The following is a 9356-nucleotide window of genomic DNA, read 5'->3' as shown; positions in this document are numbered from 1 at the left end:
TGACTAATCCTCTCTAGTCTGCCTTTATTAACAACTATTCTGGAAAATATTACTTTTTGCCACCTGTTTCAACCGGCCCCTGACTTCCTAACTTCTTCCCTTGTTTCATCTGAACTCATTTTACTGACTTTGACCTTGCACTGCCCTTGATCTAGCTCTAACTGTTAGTTAAGTGAGTCATAATTAAAATTCAATTCTTGCCCCAAACAGAGCAGTTTCTATCACTCGCAGTCAACAATTCATGGCAAGTCAAACCGATATGTTAAACTTTATGATTACATATCAGACTGCCCCTGACAGAATGCACTTTGGAATTATTCTTCTTAAATTATTTCTACAAAATTTTGCACTATTACAATAAACAGATCATATAACAAGTTTTTTAATGGAATCAGTTCTGCTTAACAATAAAATAATGCACACACTATCTCCTGCAAAGTTGACACATCCACACTGTGCATGTTCTAATTTTCCTGCACTGCAAACCTAGAGGCCAATGATTACTGTTATACATCTTTCACAATGATTTTAGTGTTTGGTCATATATTTATAATTAAACATATAATAATATAAATAACATTCAATAACATCTTAAGTCACAATATTTTAATAGTTGTTGATATGTATTGAGTCTTAAATACCTGTTAGTAATATACACTGTTTTGGTGGAGTGTTACATGGTGTAGTGCAACTGAAGGTTATAAATAGGAGTGTCTTATCCTTTGATCAGCAATGGGTTCAAATGCAATTACATCATGTATTCCTATTTTGCAAACCAGCTTCCAAAGCATGATAGCAAATGTTATCATTCTCCAAACAGAAGTTAATTCTAAATACATGTAATTATATTTAAAAATATGCCTTAATTTCTGCAACATAAATATTTAGTAAATATTGGTAATGGAAAATATCAGAACCAAAGATATTATAGCTTAGAGTATTTATATGGGATAATGGATCTCCATAAAACTTGCACTATTTCAGAATATATCTATGACTCTGTTTTTGATGTAACAGAAACAGTCATCCATTTCACACGATAATTCTTTTTGTTTGAATTTAATAATAATAATAATAATAATAAATCATATTAATGACTTTTATTTAAAGAGGGTGACAGAATTAGTTGCATGGAACTAATCCTCCTTGTGGCCCTCTATCATATGCATATTTACATACAAAGTACATGTAGTCATACACACACACGCACACACAGCATTGATAATAATTTATATTTATATATGGACATAATAAACAGAAAATTTAAATGAACATGCTCCAAACAGTTACATTATGTACACACAGTACAAATGCAGTGAGACAACAAAGTGGAAAGTTAGTGAATTCAATGCAACGTTCTTGTACTGTTATTGGGGTTTTAATCTTCTCCTTATAAATATTCTTCTATCGTAAACAGAACATATAATTAAAACATAGAAATCAAATCCATCCCTCTAAATGTATCTATTCACATCTCTCCTGAGCATATCGGGGGGAAAAAAAAGTTTTATTTAATTTTTTTCCAAAATGACATTTCTTGGTTTCAACCTTTTTATGTTCCACTCTAAACGTCTGTGTTTTGTAAACTGTTTGATTTGCAAAGAAAATAACTATCAGGTTTTCCTCGTTTGTTATCCTGGCTATTTTGGAAAGACCTGGTACATATTAGTTACTGTTAATATAACTTTGAATTCCCTTTACTTTGGTTCATGCTTGATGGGTATAATTTGTGTTGCAGAATATACAACTTTGCTTTACTTCAGATGTGCTTCTCTCAAAAGACTGGTAGCTCCACCTGTTTATTTTCACTTTCTGGACTTCAAAAGTAAATTTATAAGATAAAAAAAGTAAATGACTGTAAAAAAAAAATTATTATACATTTTACAATTCATTTATTGTACTTTTGGAAGCAGGTATTTTCTACTATGGCAAAATTCATTTGAACTTTTTTGTTGTAACTGCTCAAGATAGTGTACTTTGGACTAGTTGTGGCTGATTTTTCCAGAGGCTCGCTACACACAAATTAGGAGGGCTAGGGTGGGGTGGGGGCCCAACTTAAAGGTACTACCTCCCAGCCCTCTTTCCATTTATATATTATATACTCTTTAATTTTCTCTGTAACGAGTACCTGTGATTTTTCGAGTACATGGGACCATCCATGCTGATAGTTGTTTGCTAAAGATCGTTAAATTTTCCGTAATTACCACATGCAAATAAATTTCAGTCACAGTATATAAAAGTAGCATAAATGCATGACAATGCAATCAACTTCACCTTATACCGTTCCCCCTTTGCAGATGTACATAAAACTTGTATTGTAGCGAGTAGAGCTTAACCTTAGTCCCTGAAAATTTGATTTATCGTTCCCATGTTATAGTCATCGGAACACGCAACACAGCGGCATGATTTGGGCCGTAAGACCTCGACGCCCAAAACGTTAAATATGACTCTGAGGGTCGAAGGCTTACATTGTAGGACTAAGCTTAACCATAGGAACCCATCATGTTGCGGTTACTAGAAACACCGAAACACACTCAAAAACCGACAAACACAATTATTTACATATTTTGGGTGCATATATTGGTGTGCACCCAAATTTATCTTCATAGGTATTACGGTACAAAATATGTGTATTTCCGATTTGGTGTTTATCTCCGTGTTGCTAATAACCCATAAGTTCTTCTGTGATGTGATTAATGCGCTTATGGCACACGGATGGATTGATTGGTTCAGGGCTTTGTTTTAATTGATTATGGATTTTAGTCTAGTAAAAAGGTAAACCAGTCTACATTAGCTACCGTCATTCATCATTGCATGGCAACGGAGCATTAAACAAGGCGGCAGTGTACAACTGCAAGTTTTCATGTTGAATAAACATTTATGATAGCCTACAATTACGCGGATTATACACAGATAAAAGGTTTGTGACATTTTATTTGTTAGACTTTCGTATATATATTCTGAAACTTGTAGTTCAAGTAGTAAATTATTTGAATGATGCCGTTGACTATTTACTTTGACATTAACTGTTATTTGACAGATAGGCAAAAACGTTAACAAGCATTTGCTGTTGTCATTATAGCGGGGGGGGGGGTACTTTTACAGATGTTACATTTACAACAATCTTTACCATTCCAGACTAGAAATAACAATCAAAATTAATGACATTTTATTGCATTCTAAAGTGATTTGATAGCTCATTTCATAGAACGGCAGCTATACATAGATATGCGTTTGGATAAACGATTTTTGGCCATATTTTGAGGCTTTAATTCGTGGGACATCTAAATCATTTCAATAGCTAAAATTTTATTTATTGTGTTTAAAACATAGTAAATCATCCAAACATTTGCAAGTAAGCTTATTCAGAATTTTGAAAGAATCTATGGCGATAACTTGAAGTGTGTGTACCTTTAGGGTTGGTGTTTTTACTATAAGTAAGAGTTCATGATAGTATGCTGTTGTAATTTTTCAAGTTTGTAGTGTTCATTTCACTGCAGAAATGTCAGGTTAAGGGACAGAAATTTAATTTGGAGTGGATAAATGTATGTAAGATTGTCAGTTTATGTTAAATTTAATTAAGATGAAACTTTCACATTTAGTTTGCTGTTACCAGTATCACTGTATCAATTTTAACATGATGAGTTAGCCATTGTAATATATGAAAGTAATATCGTAATCATAAAATGGAATGTCATGAATGTTGAAGCACTTTTCTTAAGTTCTGTACCAAGAGTAAGCAGTGTATCCAGTCAGTTTATCAATACTACAACATGCTAAGTAGGATTATGTAAAGCTGCATTTCATTGCTTATTAGTAAAGCAAAATGATGAAAGCAAATATGATAGCCCTAAAAGTTAAAATTAGGGATTATTAAGCTGTTATCATAGCAAGTGAAGCAATGGCAGTTATAGGGTATAAAATGATAGAATGAGTGGACTGCTGATTTGAAGATTGATAGTTAAGGCATGTCAGTAACCTTTTATTACAATGCATTAAAAGACTAGAATGCCTTGCAAATTAATTTAAGAATATTACCCCAAAAAATTAAAACTTGCAATATAGTATCAAGCTTAAATTTCTGAAGAAATGAATTTTCTTTATAACTATTTTCAGTCAGTATATTTTAAAAAAATTCATTTTTAACACAAATATAAATACTTCAAAAGCTTTTTCAGAAAGAAATACCTGTGACACTTTTTCTTACCCAATGAACACTATAATGTTACATTATCAGGAGCTTGTGCCCTCTATACCAGTTTACCACTGTTTTCCTTAATTAAAATTGGAATCAGAACATCCCATCAAGAGTCCCAATGTTATATACATATGTGTGTGTGTGTGTGTATATATATATATATATATATATATATATATATATATATATATATATATATATATATATATACACACATATACTTTTCAAATCGTTAGCAGCCCTATGATAATTTCTTTACAATTCTGAATGTGAATTAACTCCTTATGGGTTCAGAGTCAAACCTTGAACTGGCAAATATATTTAGTCACCCATCATAGTTTACACAATACAATTTTGTCTCTCTTTGGGGAACAAAGCTGACCATTGTAATCATCCACTATGTATATGCATGTATATAATTTTCACTTCAACTGAATGCTGAATTGTGTGGCTAAGTGCACTCCCAGCTGCTATTCAGGGTAATAATAAACTTATGAAGTTCAGTATGGTTTAAATAAAGCTTCTTTTGTTCTGACAAATTTTAATACAAATCTTATTTGGTCAGGCAGTCATAAACGTAAAATGAGGCATGTGTGGCTGAACTATGTGGAAAAAACCCAGCTATTATTATTTGTATGATCTGCACAGACAAGTATACCAACTTTTAAACATGTATCATGTACAACACTACCTCAGTATAATTTTGTTAATGTACTACATTTACCATGTATAGTGCTATCTCACTAAATAGTGTTGCTAAATGTTCCCCATTTATTACATACTGCCTCACTATAATCATGTTCATTTACTACATGCAGTACAACCTCACTAATGCTGATTATGTACTACATTTACCCATTATAATACTACCAATTATGACCTTATGGTCTTAAACAAAGCAATAGAAAAGAGTGAAAAGAAACAAGTTTTGTAAAATTCAACAAATAATTTATCTTCCTGGAATTTAAAGCAAATATTTACAAAGAACTTATAGTAATGCAAAATAAATCCCAAATTGTCCAAAAGGTTTATCACCAGCCCTAATGAATAAAGTTGTAACTAAATTCCAGTGGTGATTGAAATAAGATCCAATGCTGAAGATGTTGATGAGCCAATAGCGGCATGTGTCATGGTGGTGTGACAGTCTTTTGATGAATCAGCATAATATAAAATAGTATAATTTTCTATAATATCTCAGTCATATAATATTAATGACCACTTTGTAATTACAGAGAATAATAATTTGAATAAATAATTCTAGCCCAAATAAAATACTGAACACAACAATAAGACTGATTTCTGCCTCAGATGTTATTGCAGGAATAAATAATTTTCCCAGTAAACAAGATTATAAAACCCTCTGCTTGACCTGGGTAACAATCTGCATTTTCTATAAAAAAGCTATTACTTAATGGAAAATTCATTCTAGAAGATTCTGTTACTAAAATTATAATAGAGAATATGGTAAACATAATGTCTTTGACTCAGACCAAGATAAATATGTCTACTTGTATTGGTCATGATCCTAATATTAAACCCACACTCTTATAAAAACATTAGCTGTGTATTATTTATTTACCAAAATAAAAAACATCAGTATCTCTAGTCAGGAACAAGATGAACTTAATTTTGTACAAGGTTAAGACCAAAAAGCAATTACCCATTGCACATAATGAATTTTTAAAAAAACAACTAACAAACAATGCAAATTAAATATACATAACATACCTAGCTATGATGCTCTTAATGTACCACATTTACCACATGTTCAGTACTACCTCACTATGATGCTCTTAATGAGCCACATTTACAGTACTTCACTATAATGCTGTTCATGTACTACATTTACCATGTACAGTACCAACTCACTATAATGCTGTTAATGTACCACTTTTACCATGTACAATACTACCTCACCATAATGCTGTTAATGTACCACTTTTACCATTTTCAGTACTACCTCACCATGATGCTGTTAATGTACCACTTTTACCTGGTACAGTACTACCTCACCATAATGCTGTTAATGTACCACTTTTACCTTGTACAGTACTACCTCACCATAATGCTGTTAATGTACCATTTTTACCATGTACAGTACTACCTCACCATAATGTTGTTAATGTACCACTTTTACCATGTACAGTACTACCTCACCATAATGTTGTTAATGTACCACTTTTACCATGTACAGTACTACCTCACCATGATGCTGTTAATCTAGCTTATTTAACATGTACTACTGTACTAACTCAATATAATGCTGTTAATTGTCCCATAAAAATGGGTCAGCTTATAAGTTATATTATATATAAGTATTTATTACTACTAAATAGTCATCTTTTACTGAGGAATTTATTACTGTAAAATAATGAAATGGAATCCATGTCCATATATAGGGAATGTTATGTACTGTGGTACCTTATAATGAGGCAGTTCTATATAATTTACACCAAACTGAAAACAGATTAGACCCTGTTCTGTTGTTGCACAATGCACCAGTGGATAAAGATTCACTTTAAATCAAATGATGCTAAAGTATAGATCATGTTCCAATTCCAGTTGTAGTTCAGTCATTTTTTCTGTCCAAAAATGAATTCAAAGAAGTGTCATGGTATGAAATTATTATCATTATTAGTAGTATCATCAGATTAAAATCTTCTTGCATTTTTAAAGTTTTTACTATTGTTGACTTTAAAAAAAATGTTTTTAATTAAGATAAAAGATTTTTTCCCCAGAGGATATGATTGTATCAAATTTGTAATTCGCTGAGGAAAATGTATCAGAATGGATATTTCCCTGAGGATATTATTGTATTGAAATGGGTCATTCCCTGAGGATATTATTATATCAAACTGGGTAATTAAGCTTTTTTGATGTAGGTTAGGTTAACATCTATTTACTTGAGAAACAAAATTCTGTTGAAATTATGAACATCTCTAACCAAATCAAGCTTGATGTCTGTATTCTGAGACTACCAGTAATTGTATCCAGCCATCCACTTTTATAGTAATAGGAAGAAAAAGAAATAAATGATGATGACATACTGTATTTCAAACATTTCACATTTAAATACAAATCATGGAACAGTTGCTGAAATTTTTTAAATTAAAGTTTCTTAATTGTTAGGAAAATGTGTTGAAATTGTAAAAGACATTTTCCTTAAGAAATTTCTGTAATATGTGTACTTTTTTACAACATAGAAAATATTGCAGTAGAAGGTGGTGTCAATCATTATAGACTCTACATCGATTTAACTTGTGTTGCCCCCCCCCCTTTTTTAGCAGAACACGGGAATATTAAAATTGGTCCTGTTTGTCTGTCTGTTCTTTTGTTCTTCTATCCATTCATCCTTCCTACTTTTGTTTCTGCAGAATAACAGTTATTTTATTTCAACCAAGTTTGGTATGCAGCTAGATGTTAATGAGTCCTTGGCTGATCAGTGTTCTAGATTATCATTTAGCAGAGTTATAGCCCCTGATTAACCTATCCACTTTCTTTTCTGTGCAACAAATCCTTTGATTATTATTGGCTTGTAACCAAATTTGGTAGCTTGATAATAATGAGACCTTGGCTGAATTTGATTGTCAGCAATATGCATCAGCGTTTAAAGGAATTATAGCCCGTGATGGACAGACCCACCCACTTTTTCTGCAAATAACTCCCATAATTATTAGTGGATTTCAACAACATTATGTGTACAGTGTGCAGCAAGCTACTGATGGGACCTAATGACTTTGTTTATCAGAGTTATAGTCCCTAGTTGTCAGAACCACTCAATTTCCTACACAATAAATTATCTTATTATCAGATTTGTGATCAAATTTTATTGACCACTTGATATTGATTAAGTCTTGGCTGAGTTTTATTGTCACCATTTCACATACTCATTTGGGCAGTTTTTAATTGATGCAATTTATTTCTAGATATATTCTTTATTTATTATTGGGTTTCAACCAAATTTAGTTGATAGCTTGAGAATGATAGAATTTTGGCCAAGGTTGATGATCAGTATTCTGCATTGTTATTTAGGTGGCACTCTACAGTTTCATATTTTGCATAGGGTTAGATTTTTAAAGAAAAAGAACTTCCCTGGTTTTCCTCAGTGGTTATACTGGCTATTTAAAAAAAAATAAAACCTTATACATCTTAGGCATTTTTCAAAGAAATTTTATTTCCTTTAATTGTGGTGTATGATGGATGGGTGTACTATGGATTATAGAGTATACAGTTTGGCTTTACTTCAGATGTGCACCTATAAAAAAAAAACTGTTAGCTTCGTTTGGTCATTTTTATACTTCCTGGACTTCAGAGGTAAATTGTAAAACAATGAGCTGATAACTTTTTTTTTGTTACATTTTATATATATATATATGGTAATTCATTCATTGCACTTTCAGAAGCTGGTATTGTCAAGTCTGGCAAACATTTGTTTTCCCTGTTTTAATAACTGCTCAGAAAAGTGTACTTTAGACTAATTCAGGCCAGTTGTTTAAGTAGACCAGGGCAGTCATTTTGGTTAGCCATGTGTTTAGATCATGTACCATTATCACAAGTACAATATCCAAATAAATTTCAGTCATAGTGCATGAAAGTAACATAGAGGTGTGCCAACATTCTCGATATTGTGCATGTTGCAAATGTAAATAACATCAACTTAATCCTCACAGTCACTCTCAGAACTTTCATAGCTTCTAGTTGTTGTACCCATTCACTTTCATTTCTGCATTATAACTCAATTAATCTGAAATAGATTTCAACTAAATCAGTTGTGCAGCTTGATATTAATAAGACATCAGCTGAGCTTACAGTTGTGATCATTCAGCATAATTTAGCAGAGTTACAGCCCCTGGTTATGTTCTTTTGTCATTGAATGACTCTTATATTGGAGTTTGAGATAAATGTAGTAGGTAGCTTGATAATAATTAGACCTTGGCTGAATTTAGTTGTGAGTACATGTTCATTGTGCATTACATACCATTAAGCAGATTTATGGTCTCATAATGTAATAATCGAAGCTTTCTACCATTCCCATAGCCTAAGTGGTTAGAGCATCCACCTCGAATGCAGGTGGTAATGGTTTTGAACCCTAGTCAAGTCATTCCAAAGATTTACATAAATGGCACTTGCAGCTTCCTCACTTGGCACTCAGCATTAA

General features: G+C 32.0%; 1 protein-coding gene across 3 annotated transcripts in view; it reads left to right on the top strand.

Annotated features, from left to right (window-relative positions):
- The first annotated feature begins 2819 nt into the window (after positions 1–2819).
- LOC149785999 (EF-hand calcium-binding domain-containing protein 6-like) overlaps positions 2820–9356 on the top strand; it is a 172160-nt gene continuing 165623 nt past the window's right edge. For all 3 annotated transcript variants that reach the window (XM_089976282.1, XM_089976281.1, XM_089976280.1), the window contains exon 1: positions 2820–2920. The gene's annotated coding sequence lies outside the window, so the exon portion shown is untranslated. The remainder of the gene's footprint in view (positions 2921–9356) is intronic.

The sequence above is a fragment of the Sinohyriopsis cumingii genome, chromosome 12 (genome assembly GCF_028554795.1).
Source record: "Sinohyriopsis cumingii isolate HCF-2022 chromosome 12, ASM2855479v2, whole genome shotgun sequence".
In the NCBI taxonomy this organism is placed as follows: domain Eukaryota; kingdom Metazoa; phylum Mollusca; class Bivalvia; order Unionida; family Unionidae; genus Sinohyriopsis; species Sinohyriopsis cumingii.
Note: the sequence above shows the minus strand (reverse complement) of the source record. Positions and strands in the feature narration are given on the sequence as shown.